The sequence below is a fragment of the Sus scrofa genome, chromosome 12 (assembly GCF_054392235.1).
Source record: "Sus scrofa isolate SSC_HxYL_T2T_F1_AM1 chromosome 12, Sscrofa_HxYL_maternal_Yorkshire_Landrace_v2.0, whole genome shotgun sequence".
Taxonomy (NCBI): domain Eukaryota; kingdom Metazoa; phylum Chordata; class Mammalia; order Artiodactyla; family Suidae; genus Sus; species Sus scrofa.
In genome coordinates this window covers 41,420,419-41,439,970 of record NC_139394.1, presented here as the reverse complement: position 1 = coordinate 41,439,970, position 19,552 = coordinate 41,420,419, and the positions used below count along the sequence as shown (strand labels likewise).

The following is a 19,552-nucleotide window of genomic DNA, read 5'->3' as shown; positions in this document are numbered from 1 at the left end:
GAGAGCTCGCCCAGGTTGTGGTTGACGGTGAGAAGGCCTGGTGTGGCTCTCTGTCCATGAAGAACATTCTGTGTGCAACCCGAAAAAGCCAAGGCTTTCCTGATTCCTCCCACGAAATGAGAAGAGAGGCAGGGGAGAGGAAGGTAGCACTGTTGAGTACTTTTTATGTGTGGGACAGCATTCCAGGTTCATTCACAAGTATTGCGTTGAGTTCTGTCAACACCCTTCGTCGGTGGTGGTGCTTTCCGCCATTTTGCACGGAGGAAACTGATGATACGAAAGTGACTTCCATGGTTGGGGGCAGGCCCTGATCCCTGATTTGACTCCGAAGCCTATGCTCTTCTCAGTTGCCTTGAACCCTTACTCCAAGCCTTCGCTAGAGCTCTCAACAAAGCGTTTCCTTTTCTTCCGATTTTCCTTGTTTTTCTGCTCCAGGCTATCTGGGCTAATCACTCCATTAGTTAGAATAAGAATACATTGGGCCCCAAATCTTGTTTGATCTCTGGATAGGCCAAATGAATGTTTTTACAACGCAAAGCTGAGGGTTACATGGCATCATCCTTGGCCTGCCATTGTGACAAAAGTGTGAGAGATGAGTGGAGAGTGTGTCTGACTCAAGGCCAACCGAGAAAAACAACTCAAAAGCGTACATCCCGTTGCTCTCACAGGGCCCGAATCTTTTAAGAAGAGTAAAAATAATACATCAGTCTTAGAAATAAAAAGCCCAAGTAACTTATACCAAGTCAGTAGCTTTTCCACAGTAAAGCTGACTCTTAAGTATCTGTCTTGTTTCAATTTAGGTAATCAAGGTACCGAATTTTATATTTATAGTATCAATGTCGTGCCTAAGGTGGTCTCAGTCCTCTGTTGTGAATCAGGGCTCGTATTAAATTATGTGTAATTGCTGGAGAAGTTTGCTAATGCCTGTGCTTATTACCTCTTTTTTTTTTTTGGTACCTCGTTGCTCTGAAAGGAAAGAGTTTTTCTTTTAATTTCAAGACTTCTTTTTCTTTTTTTGTGTCATTATTATTATTATTATTAATGTAAACACCTTACTCTGTCCATCTCCGGTCTCTGCTGGTTGTAATTGGGGGGTCCATACTTTTATTTGTCATTCAGGATTCCAAAAAATAACCATCTTCACTTATCATCATACTTTTTCCACTAAGAATTTTTAAAAACCATTAATAATTATTCTTCATTCATACCATAGTTTAAGGGCATAGAAACATTCTCTCTTTGGGCAGAGAGAAAGCATAGATAGTCTTTAAAACATCATTTTCGGAGGATAAAGATGAATGGAGAGACCAACACATCAAAACAGGCTGGAAGAACCTTCTGGCCAGAGGACTCGAGAAGAATCCTCTAAAGTGTCTCTTTGCTGCTCTCTCCCTTTATTACTATTTTTACTTTATTTTGTTTTTGTCTTCCTGACTTCGAGGGGACAGCGGGGCACAAAAGAGACAGTTTATGAAGAACTTAACAGTTTCCACATTGTCATCTGTGTAAAATCAGGAAAGGAATAATTCACAGATGTATCACAGGATGGCTGGGGAGCATAGTGATCAAAAAGGCCTTGAAAAGACATTTCGAAATGCATGGAAACTTCCAGCTACATCTTTCGCCTTGCCTTCTGTTCATCTTTTGTCATCTTTGTAAGCTTTTTTTTTTTTTTTAATTGCAGGTTGAGTGTGTCTTTCTTCCCAGCTTGGGCTTTCAGCTTTGTCCCTGGGACCAAAGGCTCCATCAGTGTCCCTCTGCAGAGAACACTGCCAGGGTCCTAGGAGCCTCACTTTGGCGCTCAAAGGGGATAGTCAGCACTGCCCTCGGCCCCAAGCTCATTGGTCGCAGAGCCCTCAGAGCGCTGAAGTGACAGGGGGGAAAGGGCAGAGAATGGAACCAAGAGATCATTCAAAACGGGGTTCAAGCTGTGAGGCAGTGCCCGACCCCCTTCTTTCACAGCTGGGGTTTTGGCTGCGTGTCCCTTGGCTTGTTTAGCAGAGTGACCCTGGCTGCCTGTGATTTACTAACTGTTTTACAAACATTTCCTCACTCTGGGAGGTTTGATATACTCTTCATCCTCCTCAGCTCACCAGAGCCACTCCGCGTCTGAGCCAAACCTGCGTTTGTTTACAACTTTTCCGGAAATTTTCACAGAGGTGGGGGCGGGGGGGCCGTCCCTCCTCCTTCCAATGTTTTATTTTTAAGTCAACACTTTCCCCCCGTTTATTTGTGCTAAACCAAGTTCTACAAGGTATTGCTCTATATTCAAATGGGAATTGCCGCATTTCTATAAATAGAGTGAAGGTCATGTGAACGAGTTCAGACAAATCTAAATATCACATTTTACGGGACCTTTACATTTAGCCCACTATTTTTTGAAAATAAGATTCCATGTTTGGGTTTGTCTTTTTTTCCCACATTCATATTAGACTGACCATTATGTGAAACACTGAATTTGGGAAACATTGAGTGGAATCTTTTTTAAACTAAAATACCCATGTTAAAAATAACAAAACTTGTTGTTGCCTCATCCCTGTGACTTTCTTTAAAACAGCGTTTATAGCCCGTACATTAAATATTTCTGGAATATAATTACCTTTGAAAACATAGTGCCAGGGCTTTTTTCTTGTAATCTGATTCCCATTGCATTATTGAATCTTTATATTGGCTGAGAATGAAAAAATAAAAAATAAAAAGCCTTGGAACTTATTAAACATCAAGAATAATTTGAAGAAAAATTAAATAGTGTGAAGATAAAAAATGAGGAAGTCCAATTGCATCTGAAATTGAAGGCTAACTTCAGATTCACACTAAGAAGAAATTAAGTAAGTAGCAAGTTCTGACAAATATTCAACAGATTCACCCTGCTCTGTTCACTTGCCCAGCCCACTGTTAAAATGGAGAAAGTTTTAAGACCCTCTTTTAGAAAGTAACTTTTGGAGTTCCCTTCGTTCCTTAGCAGCTAACAAACCCTACTAGCATCCATGAGGTTGCGGGTTCGATCCCTGGCCTTGCTCAGTTGTTAAGGATCCAGCGTTGCTGTGAGCTGTGGTGTAGTTGCAGATGCAGCTTGGATTGTGCATTGCTGTGACTGTGGCATAAGTCGGTGGCTACAGCTCAGATTCGACCCCTAGCCTGGGAACCTCCATGTGCCACAGGTGTGGCCCTAAAGAGACAAAAAGACAAAAAGACAAAAAAAAAAAAAAAAAAAGTAACTTTCCCTGGAACTTATCTGTCTGGGAAACCCATGAAGTATTATTATTTTTTTAATTTTCTACCTTCCCCTCCCCCCCAAACAAGGCTGAAATTGAAAGAAAAAACAAAACAAATGCGCATTATTTCTTTCCTCCTTTTCTATCTTCCAGAATGAGAACAGACAGAATATATCCTAAGTGGGTTACAGCCAGAAACCCGCTTCCTGATAAAATGTGTTTTAGGAAGGAAAATTTGTTTTATTTCAACAAATCCAGCTGGACTTCCTGGTGGGCCTCCCACCTTGTCAACATCAATAGCGTTTATCTGTTGACCAACAGAAGACCACCAGAATGAGACATTTCCATTTCTGCATATTTCTAAGGCCACAGGAACGATAGCTGTTCAGAGAGCTCGTGTGGAGGAAATGGCAAACGGACCCCATAGGTGATCGTGTGTGACATTCAGGAACCATCGCAGACTTCCAGCGCTCAAGACCGTCTCCTCAGCCATAATGTCATTGACCTTGACATGCTCAGAACAAATTGGTCTTTGTGATTGCTACCACATGCTGTCCTGCTTTCTAACCCTGCCATTGGTCTAGTGGGAAGGGGGCAGGAGGAAGGGCTGCTCTTGAGAGAATGTGTTTCTTTTCTTTTCTCTTCTCTAAACCCTTGCCCAGCATGCGTTTCCCACCCCGGCTAGTCTGAAAAAATGGCTGGTTTAAAGTGGCCTGAACGTTCTAGGACCCGTGGCATATACCTCGTTTTACCCGAGTCCTAAATAGGCTTGGTATTCTTAGGGCGTGAACTGTGTTGGGAGCAGAGATTACTGCAGACACAGTCAGAAGGTCTTTATGATCAGTTAAGAAGATGATTTTTTACCCCCAAAGCCCATGATGCTCTCTGTACCCATCAGATCAGGCAAATCTCAGCTTTTAAAGGAAAAACAGTGACATCTCTTTTCCCACTGACAGGGCCAACTGATACGAGCATCTCCTGAATTGAGACTTCTCTTTTACCTCCGTGGCTTCTTTCTCTGTCGGGGGGCACACAGCCTATGTTTTTGAGGACTGTTTCTCGCATTGTCGTTATGGGCACTTAATAAATGCTGTGTGGTGAGTCTCGCACAGTTTCGGATGTGTGGGGTAGGTCATAATCCTGGCGAATACAATCCAATTTCCCTAATAAATCAAATTATCTAATACAATCAAATGAGCGCCTTTGAAACAGGAACTTGAACCGCGCCTTTGCTTTTTAGCTGGAGCCTGGCGCTGCCGTACACCTTGACACAGACCCGAGCAACTCCGCGTTGGAACAGCCGGCATGCTCGGGGCATCCTGGGACATTCTTTTGCTCATCATATGCTCAGTGTTCCCCTTATTCCGAAGCAGAGATATCTAGATGATTCTTGAGTTCTGAGAGTAAAAATTTTTCCTTAACGTTTTCCAATAAGTAAGGCGTATTTTAATCTTGATTTGTGTGCGTACGTATTGTATAAATCTGCATATAAGATCTATAAATGATGCTAGTTCTTTTGTGCTACTATGAATACAATATTAACTCACACTGCTTTTTATGTTAGGAAATTGCAGGGAGGTTTTCCCCTGTGAATGTAGCAGTTTGTATTTTGAAGCTATCTCTTTCTTTTTTTAACTTGAAGAATTTAATACAGATCCAAAATAATTTTGTTTTGGAAGTACAGCGGTATTAAGGGAAAAACTGACATGTAAGCCAAAGGAATGTGTTTTTCAAGGATCTCTGTATTTGAAAACATAGTATTAATATTTGTTCCTAGCACCTTTTCTGGGTTTTCTAATACTCATAAATTTTTGCCGTGTGCCAGAGATAGCAGAGATGTTCCTTTTAAATTATTTTTTATTATTTTAGTTTGTTTAGAAATTTTTTTTAATTGAAGTACAATGTTGTGTTAGTTTCAGGTGTATAGCAAAGTGATTTCGATTATTTTCCATTTTAGGTTATTACAAGATAATGAATATAGTTCCCTGTGCTGTACTGTAGGTCCCTGTTTATTATATATAGTAGTATGTATCTGTTAATCCCAAACTCCTAATTTATCCTTGCACACCCCATCCTCTCCTTTGTTAAACGTGTTTGTTTTCTATGTCTGTGCATCAATTTCTGTTTTGTGAATAAGTTCATTTGTATCATTTTTTTTCATACAAGTGATATTATATGAAATTTTCTTTCTCTGACTTACCTCACTTAGTAAGATAATCTGTAGATCTATCCATGGTACTGCAAATGGCATTATTCCATTCTTTTTAATGGCTGAGTAGTGTTCCATTGTTCACATATATCACATCTTCCTTATCCATACATCTGTCAATGGAGCAGAGATGATTCTTCTATCTGCTACACCAATAAAAGCGTAGAAAGTCCAATTTTCTTCCCTGTTCTCATAGTGCCCTATCCTCTGCTCTCCAGCCTGGTGTTTTTCACTCACCAGTTTATGTGATTGACATCATCTCCTGGAGTATATATAGATCTGTTTTATTCTTTTTATTGTCTGTAGATTAATAATAATCAGCAATATTTCTGGAGCTAGATGTGTATTAATTCATTTAACATTCACTAACTTTAGGATGTAAGTATCGATAGATGAGGAAATAGAGTTAAAGAAAGGTTACAAACGTGCCCGAAGTTACAAAGACAGTAAAAGCCAAGACTGAATTCAAACCAGGATGCCCTGGCTCCTTGGCTTGTGCTCCTGTTTGCTGAGCTCTCTGCAATAGCTTTCTGCTTCAGGAAGGTACTGTAAGCTATTTAACTGCTTCCCTATGGCCATTGTTTAAAAATGTTTGCTTCTACAAGCAAAGCTGCAGTGAACATCTTTGTACGTATTTCCTTGTGTACTGTGTGGCAACTTAAAAGTATGGATATAAATGCCCTTCCCAGTCACCCCTACCCTAGACTACCCCTGTGTTGCTCCAGAACCCAGAAGAGGAGAAGATTTGCCTTGTCACATGGCTCAAGGAAATTCAGTTAGTGAAGGGTCCATTTTCCAAAGTTTTCTTGGAGCTGTGAGATTTCAACTACAACAAATAACTCATATACATACTTGTATCTTGTATGGTGAAAGTGGTGGGGAGAGAGAATGTTTTTGGTTTTGCTGAGATTTTATTAGTAACATGGCTGAAAAGATTGGCTCTCTCAAATTCTCTGTAAGATCCTTGCACTTAAGGGAAATCAAGGAAAGAAAAGTGTTGTGAATATTATTAATCCTACCTTTATATAAGAACCTGGATGGAGAAGAAAAATCTTAAGAAGGTAATTCTGATCCCCTCTTTAAGTTATCTTTAAAGTTTGCAGTAATGATAATACTTAGGGCTTCTTTGTTGTTGTTGTTGTTGTTGGCTGCACCCACAGCACGTGGAAGTTCCCGAGCCAGGGACTGAACCTGCGCCGCAGTTGAGGCTTGCCCCACAGCCCTAGCAATGGCAAATTTTTAACCCACTGTGCCACAAGGGAACTCCCACCATGTAGGGCTGTTTTTAAAAATCCTCTTCAAAAACTGTATGTAGCCATATATTCAGAACACTTATAAAGCCTGAACCTAGGGTAGAAATAACCCGTTTTCACCTATAGTTTTACCTTTTTACCTATTGTATTTTAATAAATAACACTCATTTAATATTTAGAAAATAGTCCGAAAAAAATTTTATTAACTTCAACTTACTATTTCAAAGTCTAAATTTGAAATGGGGAGGGCTCATGAACCCTCAGACTTTCCAGAGACCGGTAGCTTCCTCTGAATTGCCCCTGCACTTGGTATTTTATTTATTGTATTGCCTATTGACATATATTTGACTTTTCACTGTATTTCATTTTCTCTAAAGCTGACCTCTCTTCTTCCAGGAACAAGAGACTTTTCCTCTTGAGCCACCGCTAACGCCTTGCTCGTGCACTTTCAGCCTGACTTTCAATCCATAGTTTCATTTTCTAACATTATTAATGCTACTATTGAAGCACTGAATCTTCAAAAAAAAAAAAAATGTTGGTGAGAGTAAGTTTCATTAGTGAGCAGAGATAATAAGTTTCACAGAACGTTCTTCTGCTGGGACATTTCTCATCCTGGGGTGAGTTTCACTTGACCCAACCTAGCCCAGCATCACGTGAGCGTGTCGTCAAAAGGAAGGGGGGGGGGGGAATCAAAGCATCTGGTCACCCTAAATGCTAGGATCAGAGCCTCCTCTTTTATACCGTCTGTTGGGTCCGGGCTTCTCCGAGGAAAACAGGTATCCATGTGGTTGATGCGCTCTCAGAGGGCCTCAGACACATTTTGTTCCCAAACAGAATTAGAAAGAAGGAGTCTGCGTAGCTGCCTTTTCTCTTCCTGTTTAAAATACAGCTGCCCCCGAAGCAGAGCCACCATGGGCTCCGCCGTCCCCTCTGCAAACTTGTGGCCCAAATGCTGACCTAAGTGGTGTGGAGTGGTTTTGTTGCTAAGGGAAATGTGCTAAAAAAGGAAGGGGAGGGGGTGCTGTATCTCTTGTATGGCGCGGATCCTTTGGGTATTTAATGTACAGTTGCAACAAAGGCCACTCAGAATTATACCTCTGGTTCAAAATTGCTTAAATGTTGAAACATATGGTCTCGTGTTCCATTCGTTAGGAAACAACCAGCTGTTCTCAGCCTGCCAAATCCAAGTAAACATCCACTCTGTGGAAGAGTGAATCTGAAGTGGTTCAGTAAAAACAGAAAAGCTGTTTTTGCTAAAGAGGAAGAAAAAGAAAGGCCACCCCGAAACAACAGCTAGCAAAGAAAAAAGAAATCCGGTCCTGATAACATATTTTCCCTGGCTTGCTGGTAGTGGACTGTGGGGCAGGAACGCCTCTGGAGACGTTCTAATTGAAAAAGGTTCGTAGCCGGGAGTTCCCATCGTGGCTCAGTGGTAATGCACCTGACTAGTAGCCATGAAGATGCTGGTTCGATCCCTGGCTTCGATCCGTGGATTAAGGATCTGGCGTTGCTGTGAGCTGCGATGGGAGCCGGCGGCTACAGCTCCGATTCGACCCCTAGCCCAGGAACGTCCATAGGCTGTGGGTGCAGCCCTAAGAAGGTTCAAAAAAAAAAAAAAGAAGAAGAGGAAGATTTGTAGCCCTCCGCATTGTCTTCTGATGGTGAAAATCATGCTGTGGTCTCCATGGCAGTGGTTATTTTAATAAAATGCAATTATCTGAATAATTAATTTATTGGGCCACTCTAATGTGTCCTCCATTCAGAGGCCAAAATGTCAAAGATCAAGTAGATTGGGAGAAGAGGAAAATTCTCATTATAGAGGCGAAGGGGAGGAGGGAAAGGATGAAATATTTGGAATTTCAGTGCAGTGGTTTCTATTTATCCGAAATGTCAAGGGCAGTGTAAAATGTATTTTTAAAATGTGTTTCTGTATGGTTTGTGCCCATTCTTGGCATGGCTGGGGCTCTACAGAGACCATTGTTCTTTGAAGAGTATGAGGGGGTGTCTTTGTCCAAAGTGACAAAAAGAAGACGTGGAAGACTGGGCTTCCTTTGTTCCTGTGCGGTGCTGTAAAATTTGGTTTGAAATTAGGACCTCAGGGAAGGACCTTCAATAGAGAGCTTTCATTTCCTGCCAGCATTTTAATCACTCTGGGGTTTAAAGTGGATGGCCGGCCAGCATAATGGCCCTATGTTTAATAGAACAGCTCGTATCTTGAAGGCCAGTTAAGGGATCTGTCATCCGCCCAAATATTCGTCTTTTCTGTTTCCTGTCCATTTATGAAGATCACCCACCCTTTTAGGTGGCTGCCTGGGACCATTTCGGAGGACAGCTGCTGCCACTGCTTCTTAAAGAGGCTGAACAGAAACGCAGTCAAATGTGGTCCAGTCTTCACCCTGTGCAGGAAAGTTGTGGAGAGTGCGTGCATGAGACACGAAATCCACCAGGTTTTGGGGGGACTTGGTTTCATCGGTTGCAGAGAGGATGTGTCAGGTTTCACAAAAGTGTAGACTATGAGGAGGTTTAAAATGGATCCAGAGCTCATCAGGAATATTGGCACCTGCTGGCTTGACATGTGACTACAGTGTCACCGCCGTGGAACTTAATGTGACCCCATTAGGCCGAGAAGGAGGACTGATTTACCCCTTGAGAGGTGAAGTGACCCAGTGGATTTATTCCTGTTTTGTTTTGTTTTGTTTTTTCCTTTCTAGGGCCACACCTGCAGCTTATGGTAGTTCCCAGGCTAGGGGTTGAATCAGAGCTACACCTGCCAGCCTACGCCACAGGCAGAGCAGCGCGAGATCCCAGCCGTGTCCGCAACCTACACCACAGCTCACAGCAACGCTGCATCCCCGACCCACTGAGTGAGGCCAGGGATTGACCCCTCATCCTCATGGATTCCACTGTGCCACAAAGGAAACTCCTGTTCCTGTTGTATAATAAGGAAATGTGTAGTTTTTGTGATGGAGTGGCTTTTTAACTCTGAAAGCTCCCTTTGGAGTCATTTGGAGATGTGCCTTTCTAGTTTATTAGATGGCATCCAGAATTCCTGGAGGCGTGAATATTGGAGTCAAGTCCTGATAGATAGGGCCAACATGGAGAAGCAAGGGTTCCAGATTTCTTTCTTGATTCGTATCTGGTGGCCAAGAGTAACCTAACATCAGCAAAAGCCGCAGAGTCAGAAGTTCTACCCGAGGACCTGTCGCTGACGTTGCTCTGTGACCATGTGCATGGAATTCTCCCCGTTTTGGTGACAGTAAATCGTAATCTCCTTCTCAGAGGCCATTTCAGGGGCAGCTCTTCAAGGGAGTCACATGTGGCTCCCTAACCCTGAGTTAGGACACAGGAATGGAGAGTGAAAGGGAAGGGACTTTCTCAGTTACGGACACAGGCCCATCTCACCGTCAGGAATCCTGCCAAAGGAACGGGGTGTCTCCTGTCCACGGGCGTTTTCTTCTTTGCAGGTGGGGGTAGGTCATCATGGGGAAGTGAAGGCATGTGTCAACTCCCTTTAGCAGGACTGAAGACAATTCTCTCTGCCGTCTTTCTCAGGCCAAGCTTGACCCGCATTCCCAGTGATGCTGGGAGTGAGCCAGAGTCTCAGCTGCCCACAGCCTCCCCTGTGAGCCAGGGTCTTCGCTCTGGATGGAGGAGAGGAGAAAAGGCCTGGGGGGTGGGGGGAACTGTGAAGGAGCTGCCTTTGACTTTCCTCCTCTGTCACCAGTCACCCTTGCCTGGTTAGTTCCTCTGGGAGCCCAGTTGGCCACTAAGCGGTGGTGCTTCCTTACGGACTGTGCTCATGCTGTGGATAACTTTTCTGATGAGGATTTAAATATCCAGAGACCTTCCTGCCTCTTGGAGAGCCACCCTCCCTCCAGGTCCCTTCCGACCTCATGTCTCTAGCTGCAGGTTTCCTAGCTGCCCAATTTGATACCTTTTGAATTGTCCTTCCTTGGATGAATAGCTGTTTGAAAGCTGATTCAAAGTGAGTGTTGCTCCGTGTACGAGCTATTGGCTGAAAAGAGCACTATCGAGAGCAGCAGGGGTGGCCGCATAAGGGAGGCAGGCTCCCCTGAGGTTGGTTTTGCAGATGTGCGTTGGTCTAGGAGGAATTATGCATCAATAGGCTCGATCTTTTGTCGGCATCCAGGTCGTTCCCCCCCGCCCCCCAAAAAAAAAAATGTGGCTGACATTTCAGCCAAGTAACCATCATTCTACTTAGACCATTCTATTCATACACATTAAATGTTACAACTCAAATAGCCATTCAGCAGCTCTTCTGAAGGTCTAGGGTCTGTTTCTTGGGTAAAAAAATTTCAAGCCTAGATTTGGAGGGAAAGCTGCCCACCAGAACCGGGCTTTAGCATAAAGTTAACATGACTATAATCCATTTCATTCACTGTTGGAGTTGGCTGTGTGGGTGTATCCACAGTGTGGGAACCTCATTTCATTGAAGAATCTGAATATTTTGTAAGGATGTGAAGAGTTGCAAACAAGCTTTTCTCTAAAGCTGTGAGAGGAACAAAGCAGCTAATGTTAGAAAGAACTGGTATACTATTGTTTTCTGCCATTTGTAAAACTCAATAGGAATATTCTAGACTTGACAGATTTATATCCTCAACTTGTTGCTCCTTAAAGAGTATACATATCCTGTTTACAAAAAGCCTACCTGTGAAAAGATCTGTTCCATTGGAAGGATATCCTCTTTTGAAGCTGGAATAGTTTAAAAATAAGATGATAGATGTACTAACGCCCTAAACGCTTTGTTTATAGCAAAGACTTTGAGCCTCCCTTTAGAGAGCTATCTGAAGTCTGCCACATTAGAAAAGAAAAGGCATGGAATAACGTTTTTACACACACACACACACACACACACACACACACACTTTATTTCTATATATATATACACTTGAATATATAAAAATTATATATAGTAATATATGTATAGGTAGTTCCTATTGTGGCTCAGCGGTAATGAACCTGACTAGTGTCCATGAGGATGCGGGTTTGATCCCTGGCCTTGCTCAGCTCATTAAGGATCTGGCGATGCCATGAGCTGTGGTGTAGGTTGCAGGTGCAGCTCGGATCCCCAGTTGCTGTGGCGGTGGTGTAGGCCAGTAGCTGTAGCTCTGATTCAACCCCTAGCCTGGGAACTTCCATATGCTGCGGGTGTGGCCCCCAAAAGCGAAATAGTGATAATAATAATAATAATAAATGTATATATAAACATGTAAATATAATAGATGTAAGTACGTAAAATATAAATATGTATATTCAAGTCAATGTAGTTTTGGTCAAAATGCCCTCATTTTTGCCTTGCTTTGGGCAGTGAGACTATGTCAGCATTTACTATAACCAAGGCAAATATTAGACTCACTGGTGCTAGTTTCCATTTTCCAGTTTTCAGCATCTCTTAGAAATCACACTAAAAAATGACTGGCCTTTGTGGAGGTCCCATTCAGGTATAATGGCTTTAGTTAGCATTGTTTCTACGGGCTTCCTGGACAAATTTTGCCAATTTCTGTATGCCTTTCCGGTCTTTCTTCCAAAAGCCTTTCCTGAGAGCTCATCCCCTATTTACTTAATACCTCTTTTACTATCCTGTGTGCGAATGCTTTTATGTATTAGAATTGAATCCCAACCACGTAGTTAATAACTTCTTTGAGACTGAACTCTTTCTCTGTGTTCCTCAGACCCCAGCCAACTGGTCAGTGCCTCTATAAGTGTCTTTCCGCATTTTTTTGTTTGTTTGTTTGTTTATTGTTTTTTTGGATTTTTTAAGGGCCTCACCTATGGCATATGGAAGTTCTCAGGCTAGGGGTCCAATCAGAGCTACAGCTGCCGAAATACACCACAGCCACAGCTATGCCGGATCCAAGCTGTGTCTGTGACCTACACCACAGCTCATGGCAATGCTAGATCCTTAGCCCACTGAGCGAGGCCAGGGATCGAACCTAAGTCCTCATGGATGCTAGTCAGATTCATTTCCACTGGAGCCACAATGGGGAACTCTGCCTTCCCTGGTTTAATTCTGATCCATAAACTTTTCCTATGAGAAAAGGAAAGCACATTGAGAATGTTTTCATTTATTTAGTTGATCAGAAATGTAAAGCAAAAGTAGCACAATAAGCATCTTACCTCAAATACCAGGAAGAATGGTCTCGCTTTGCCACGCCTGCATTATAGCTCATCTCTCTTCCATACTTTTTTTTTTTTGGCCTTTTTTTGGTCTTTTTAGGGCTGCGCCTTTGGCGTATGGAAGTTCCCAGGCTCGTGGTCCAGTTGGAGCTGTAGCTGCCGGCCTTCGCCCAAGGCATAGCAATGCAGGATCCGAGCCTCGTCTGCTACCTACACCACAGCTCATGGCAACGCCGGATTCTTAACCCACTGAGCAAGGCCAGGGACCAAACTCACGTCCTCATAGATGCTGGTTAACCACTGAGCCACTTGAGAGGAATTCCTCTCTTCCTGACCTTTAACTGTCTTATATTTTCCTATTAAAAAAAAATACAGTTTTGAAAGTTGTGAAAGAAAATGGAAAATGAATGGTACACAGATAGATAGTCACTTGTGCCCGACAGTGGCTTAGAACTCACCAATTTTGAGCCTTCTTGCTGTGGTTTAGTACATCATGAATTCCAAGCCATGGGAGCTCCCAGGGAGGCAGGGGTGGGGAGAACTGAATGAGACTTTAAAGTCTGCCTGGGGCCCTTTTGTAATTGTCCCAGGATAGCAGAGAAAGGTCTCCTGAAACGTAGGGCAAAGGGTTGAGGAAGGACTTCTGGAGGCCAAACCCCTCCTCACGTGGGAGACAAGGAGAGTGGTTGCTTGATTTAAAGTGAGCTGGAGACTCGGACTCACCCACCTTACAGGACTCCTTGTAGGCCTGGTTTCAAAGCTCTTGGCAACTAGAGGTATATTTTGATAGAACTACTCCTTGGACTCAACAGTGGCTTTCCTAGAAAACACTGAAAGATAACAATTCAGACGTGTATACTCTGGCTCTGAATGTACCATACTGATGCTGAGCAGTACCTAACTATAACAAGGCTGCTGTTGCTTTCATCTCAGAAAATTTATGCCTTGCACATACCCCTTGTGCAGGCGTACCCTCTGAAGGCAACATACATTTCTCTTACATCCACTAGATAAAATTTAAGGAGCTAATCAGGATCTCTTTTGATAGCTGGAGCAGATAAGCAGGAAATATAACTAACCATATATTCTATTATTATGGTTTTTTTCTTAATCTACTTCTTGGCCTGATCTAATATTTTTCTGCTCTGGGAGCTCGCTTCTGAGACTGGAAGACAGGTTGTATTTCACCAGTGTGTGATGCTTTAACCCTTTAAGAGGGAAAACAAATGTCTCTTGAAACTCATAGGTTAGAGAAGATATTTCAGGAATCACTGGCACGATGGCATCAGAGAAAAGGACTTGCTTGGTTCTTCTGGCTCCGCATGAGGAAGCTGAAGGTCTTGGTTTCCACTTGTCTCTGTTAGGACTTAGGTCTTTCCTTCTGACGCTTCACCCCTCTATACTTCAGTTTTGTATTTTCTGAAACAACTAAACTGGATGATTCCATGAAGTTCTCTGGTGGCCTAGCCTAGCAGTTAAACGATCTAGCATTGTCGCTGCTGTAGCTCAGGTCACTACTGTGGCTCGGGTTCGATCTCTGGCCTGGGAACTTCTGCATGTCGCAGGCACAGCCAAATAAATAAATTAGAAAAGTGGACTTATATATTGTACTCTGGAAAGCCAGAGAGATCCAATTAAGACAGAAGTTTTTCAAATTTAGCTGTTCACTGGAATCATTTAGGGAACTGAAAAAATGCTGCTGCCTGTGCTCCAACTTCAATGGCTCTGAGTATGGCCTGGATAGAGATCTTTAAAAATTCCCCATGTGTAGCCAAGATTGAGAACCAACCTTGACAATGCTGGATGCATGACAATGCCAGACACTTAACCCACTGAGCCACCAAGGAACTCAAGCTTTTCAAATTCAGTCCCTGGCCTGGGAACTTCCATATACCTTGGGAGTGCCTGCGCCCCCCCAACCCGAAAAAAAAAAAAAAAAAAAAAAAAAGAAAGAAAAGACTACTATTGGGCTTCATGTCACTGTTTTGTTGGATTTTCCTTAACTCAAGTTTACAGAGTATTAAAGGAGAAGCTTTTTTTCTTCCAGAATTGACTCTACCTTAAATGGATGTTTAAAGTAAAAAAAAAAGTTCAGAAAGGAGATAAACAATGTAGGATTCCAGCATATGTCATTGCGCCCATGAACTAGGCAATTCAATAAATACTAGTTGATTTTATGTGAAGATAATTTTCTTTTTTTTAATGCTTTTTATGTTTTCCATTATAGTTGGTTTACAGTGTTTTCTACTGCACAGCAAAGTGACCCAGTCTCTCTCTCTCTCTCTCTCTCACACACACACACACACATATTCTTTTTCTCACATTATCCTCCAACATGCTCCATCACAAGTGACTAGATATTGTCCCCAGTGCTGTACAGCAGGATGAAGATAATTTTCGACCACACTGTTCTCAAATACAGAATTTAAATGTGCATTTGTTCACAAGGAGCCTGTACACTCTTGGGTTTTCCTTTGTGTAAATATCAGGTCCTCAACCTGCAGAGTTGGTTGCCTCCCAGAGTTTAAAGTTAATGCTAGTTTTAAAGTGTCCTCTGGCTTTTGTGATGGTGAAGAAAAAAAAAAAAATCTGGATTCCTAAAAAGAATAGGTTTTTTTTTTTCCCACCTGGATGATCTCCAGTCCGTACAATGATCTGGAAGCATTTGGTGAGGATATTCTGACCCAGAAATCGTTGTGGCTTCGTTTGGCTTGCCTTAGTAATGTAAATTATAGGAAATCTTTCCTGAAAAAGATAAACAGGAACTAAGAGCAGAAATGCTTTTTCCCCTGTCATGGTTATTTGGAGCTGTTGAAAGAATGGACAAATAAATGAAGGGCATATTCCCAGGACCTAGGCACCCTCCAAAATTCCCCATTTTTATCCCAAGTGAGGTTTTACAGATCTATTATTAAGTAGATCCCTCTGACCTGTCAGTTTGCTTGTTGATCATGTCGCAACTCATATGGCTTTGCTTAAACGTCTTGAAGCCTTTTTTTCCTCCTTTTCTTAAAATGACTTTTCAAAAAAGCCTAATATCAGACACAAAATAAACTATACAAAAAAAAGGGTCAGATTTCCTCCAAATAGTCTTGGTTACTGATTCATCGCTCTGCAAGGCCTTCGTGTTTTGAAGGAACACTTCATGCTCTGAATGAACAATTATATTTGGCCACTGGTAATTTAGGTGGACCAGTGACTGCCAGAATTCTTAGGATTATTTGATCTTCTCCAAGTAGTTCTCTGTTTAATATTGCTTTGCTTAGAGTTGTCTGGTTGTGCTATCCTGGTCTTGCTCTAGCCAGAACAAGGAGAATGGAGATGGTTAAAAGAAGAAATGCTAAGTGTTGGGTCCTGAGAAATTGAAAGGAGCACCTCATCTCTTGTTCCTTGTGGAGCTAGCCACACCAGCTTTCTCAGTCTGGAGGCCCCTCCCTGCTACTCCATTACTCTGTGCCCATCACCACAGTGATTAGAAGCATCTAGAAGGTTAGGTGTAATACTCCTTGCAGTAAAAGACTTTCCCTGGAAGACTACAGTCTGAATTCATCTAAGACTGTTGGGAGTACCTTAAATTCTAACAAAGTGGAAAATGCCCAGACCCCATTCTGTTTGTCCTTCTAGGGTTTGCTCTTGGGGCCAGAGAAAAAAACCCTGAGACCAGCATGCTCTTGGCTTCAGGTAACTTTCATGGAAACATGTTGCTAGCTGTCAGTGGAACGTTGCAGTAGCTAATCGTAACTGTGTTGTAATCATATGGTAAGGCCTCCAGCCTCTCTCTAAGGAGTCAGGGCTGGTTCGACACAGTTGTCTGCGTGCATCAAACAGCCTGATGTTTGTTATTAGGCAAGTAAGACATCCGGCTGGTGTTCTGAGCATCTTCATTCCATGCCGCTGCTCGTTCTGTGAGGAAATAGCCACTTACTCATTTCCTATCCCATCCTATAACTTTTCAAGTCTCAGTTTGCTGTGAGGGTTTAACCAGGCTAACCATGGGTCCGGAGATACCCAGAACCCATTTGCACGTGTGTCCATCTAATTATCAGCGGTGCTCATTTCACCCAGTGTGGGTGAAAACTACCCCCCTACTCATCACTCTATGTTAGCCAAAAGAAAGGGCCACCCAGTGGAGTGATACCAGGGTCTCTGCTTCTAAAACAGAGGAGTTTGCTTATGTAACCTATTGTTTTCAACTGGAATCCTAAGCAGTCCTAAGATACAAGAAGGTATCTTTATGTTTGCTGACAGAGGAAGGTGCTCTAGAATTAGCATTCTGATCTCTGTGACTAATTTCTGGGAAATCAGAAACAGAGCAGTGAAGTATGACATCAGGCAGATTCTGTAGCCTTTCAAATACAATTTGACTCTTCCCACGGGGGACAGACATGGCTAGATGTGGGTGGAGCAAGTTGTCTTCGGAACATACCACTTCCGGGAAAGGAACCTTATCCAGAAATCCATTGCCTTAACTGGTGCCCAAGGGTGCCCTGGAGAGGAACATTCATTCTGGTAATTCCATTCAGGACAACTTTCCTAGGGAGTGTTGCACCTTCAAGAGTCATGTGCAGGTTCAGGACCTGGGGGCCAGATAAGAACCGAAAGGTCTTTCTCCTCCCAGGGTGGTCCACGGTCTTGGTCCCGTACCCACATTACGAGCACTGCCAGCTCAGGGAGTTTATGAAATTTTGATGCAGAAATTAGGTTGTTGCTTATCTTGTACCTTCTTGCTCATAGTATTGACAGTACCATTGAATTGCTTGAGGCAGATAGCATCTCAGCCATCTCTGTCCTGTTTCAGCTCTCTGCTGCTGACAACATCAGAAGTGTTTTAACAGGGTTTTAATGGGCAGCCTCTGTAGCTCCTTGGAGGGTTGCAAATAGCTGCCGTGAGAAACCCTCTCTGCTGCTCTGAGCTGACGTGCCCTCTTTTCTCATCCAGCTGCTGCTTGTTTAGATGGCCGCCTTCCTGGTGACAAGCCCTTCTTATTTGGGCTGAGCAGTACTAGGACTTGAATTCCAGAGATGAGATTGTGTAATATAAAAAAGGAAAGGTCTCCTAAGGACGTTTTATTCCCATCCTGTTGGGGGCAGGAAAAACAAGGCGGGTTGTGGGGGTTAGGGCAAGAGAGAGGGTCTAACCAGGAATAAGCCTACCATTCCCAGAACCTTTCAGAGAAAATTCCTGTGTGTCGTTAAAACTCAAGTGTTCTCATTTGATGGAGTCACAAGAATCTATTTGGAGAATGCCATGCCCAGAGCCCCTGTTTTCTAGCTTTCCCACATTTTAGAGTTTTATTTAATGGCTGACAGGCGCACACAAAAAAGGAAAACACCTCTCCACACGTGAAGACAATTTTTGACTGTTTCATGATACGCTTCCATTTCATTAAATACATCTCCAGCGTTAAAGCATGGTGAATTAATGCCATTTCAGCTGTGGTTCCTGGTTCCGTTCACTTAATCGTCAGATGCAACAAAGAAACTAAATTCCCAACTAGTAAAACATCAGATCTTAAGATGAAAGGGGATGGACATCCAACTCTTTCTAGATTTCTCTTTACTAGGACAGAGAGGTGAAAAAAAAAAAAAAAATGAGACTACAATGACCTCCCAACCACAGTGCCAAAGACAGTTCTTGGTATCTGTACCCAAGATCAATGGGGGACCCAAAAGGCAACTGGTGATAGAAACGGAGGGAAAAAATGTAGTGGCCACAATAATAAAGTTCTTAGTGTGATACAGGAATTCGGTCCAATAAGGAGGGCACTGACCCACCCCATTCCCCAGAAAAATTTGTTTGTGTTACTTTAAAAAGTGTTGTTCATAAGTAGAATCCCAGCATTTGGAAGTATCTCTGCCGACATCAACGGCCTTGATTGTTACTCTCCATCAATTTCCATTCCCGGGGACATAGAAACCATAGTTCGCCTGGTTTTTGTTTATTTTATTTTATTTTTTGTCTTTTCAGGGTCATACCTGCAGCACATGGAGGTTCCCAGGCTAGGGGCCAGAGCTGTAGTTGCCGGCCTCCACCACAGCCACAGCAACTCGGGATCCGAGCGAGCCTCGACGGCGACGTACACCACAGGTCATGGCAACGCTGGACCCTTAACCCACTGAGTGAGGCCAGGGATTGAACCCGCATCCTCACGGATATTAGTCGGGCTCGTTAACCCCTGAGCCACGATGGGAACTCCCTTGTCTGGCTCTTTTTAAAGGAGATGTAAGGAGACTTCCTTCTAGTGTCAGAAAAAGCCTGCACTTCATGCTCTCCCTGCTCAGGATTGGTGTTTATCATTATCACCTTCCGCAGATTTTTTCAGGCTGCCTGAGAAAAACCTCCTATCAGACACTCAAGGCCATTTCACAGCCTTCCCTTCCTCAACTACATTGATGATAATGTTATCATCTATCCTTCAGAGATTTGAGATTCTTAACTTCTTGTCACCGACAGAGGCATGCGTTTAGCTCTTAAGGGATAAATTTGATTATCCAGCTTGGAAGGAAAAAAAAGCAAAACAAAACAAGTACACCTCTGGGACCCATTCAGGGATGGATTCTTGGGGGAAGGCCCAAGCCTGTGTATCATTTGCTTTCGTGCAGCTGATTACCTTTCCTAGAGCTGCTGTCGGCTGTGCTACTAGAGGGACTGTTACTCCAACCAAGATCATAAAAAAGGCTTTATTAGATGGGCCTGTGCTTGGGGTCTTCTGCAAGGCCCTGAATGAAGAAAACTG

At 42.9% G+C, this 19,552-nt stretch overlaps 1 protein-coding gene and 1 long non-coding RNA gene across 23 annotated transcripts in view; both read left to right on the top strand.

Moving 5' to 3' along the window:
* Positions 1-19,552, top strand: part of BCAS3 (BCAS3 microtubule associated cell migration factor) — a 580,731-nt gene that overhangs the window by 400,887 nt on the left and 160,292 nt on the right. The gene's annotated exons all lie outside the window — the stretch shown is intronic.
* On the top strand, positions 7,370-7,989 carry LOC110256172 (uncharacterized). The gene is made up of 2 exons (XR_002337449.2): positions 7,370-7,453; positions 7,830-7,989. It is a non-coding gene; the product is annotated as an uncharacterized LOC110256172 (long non-coding RNA).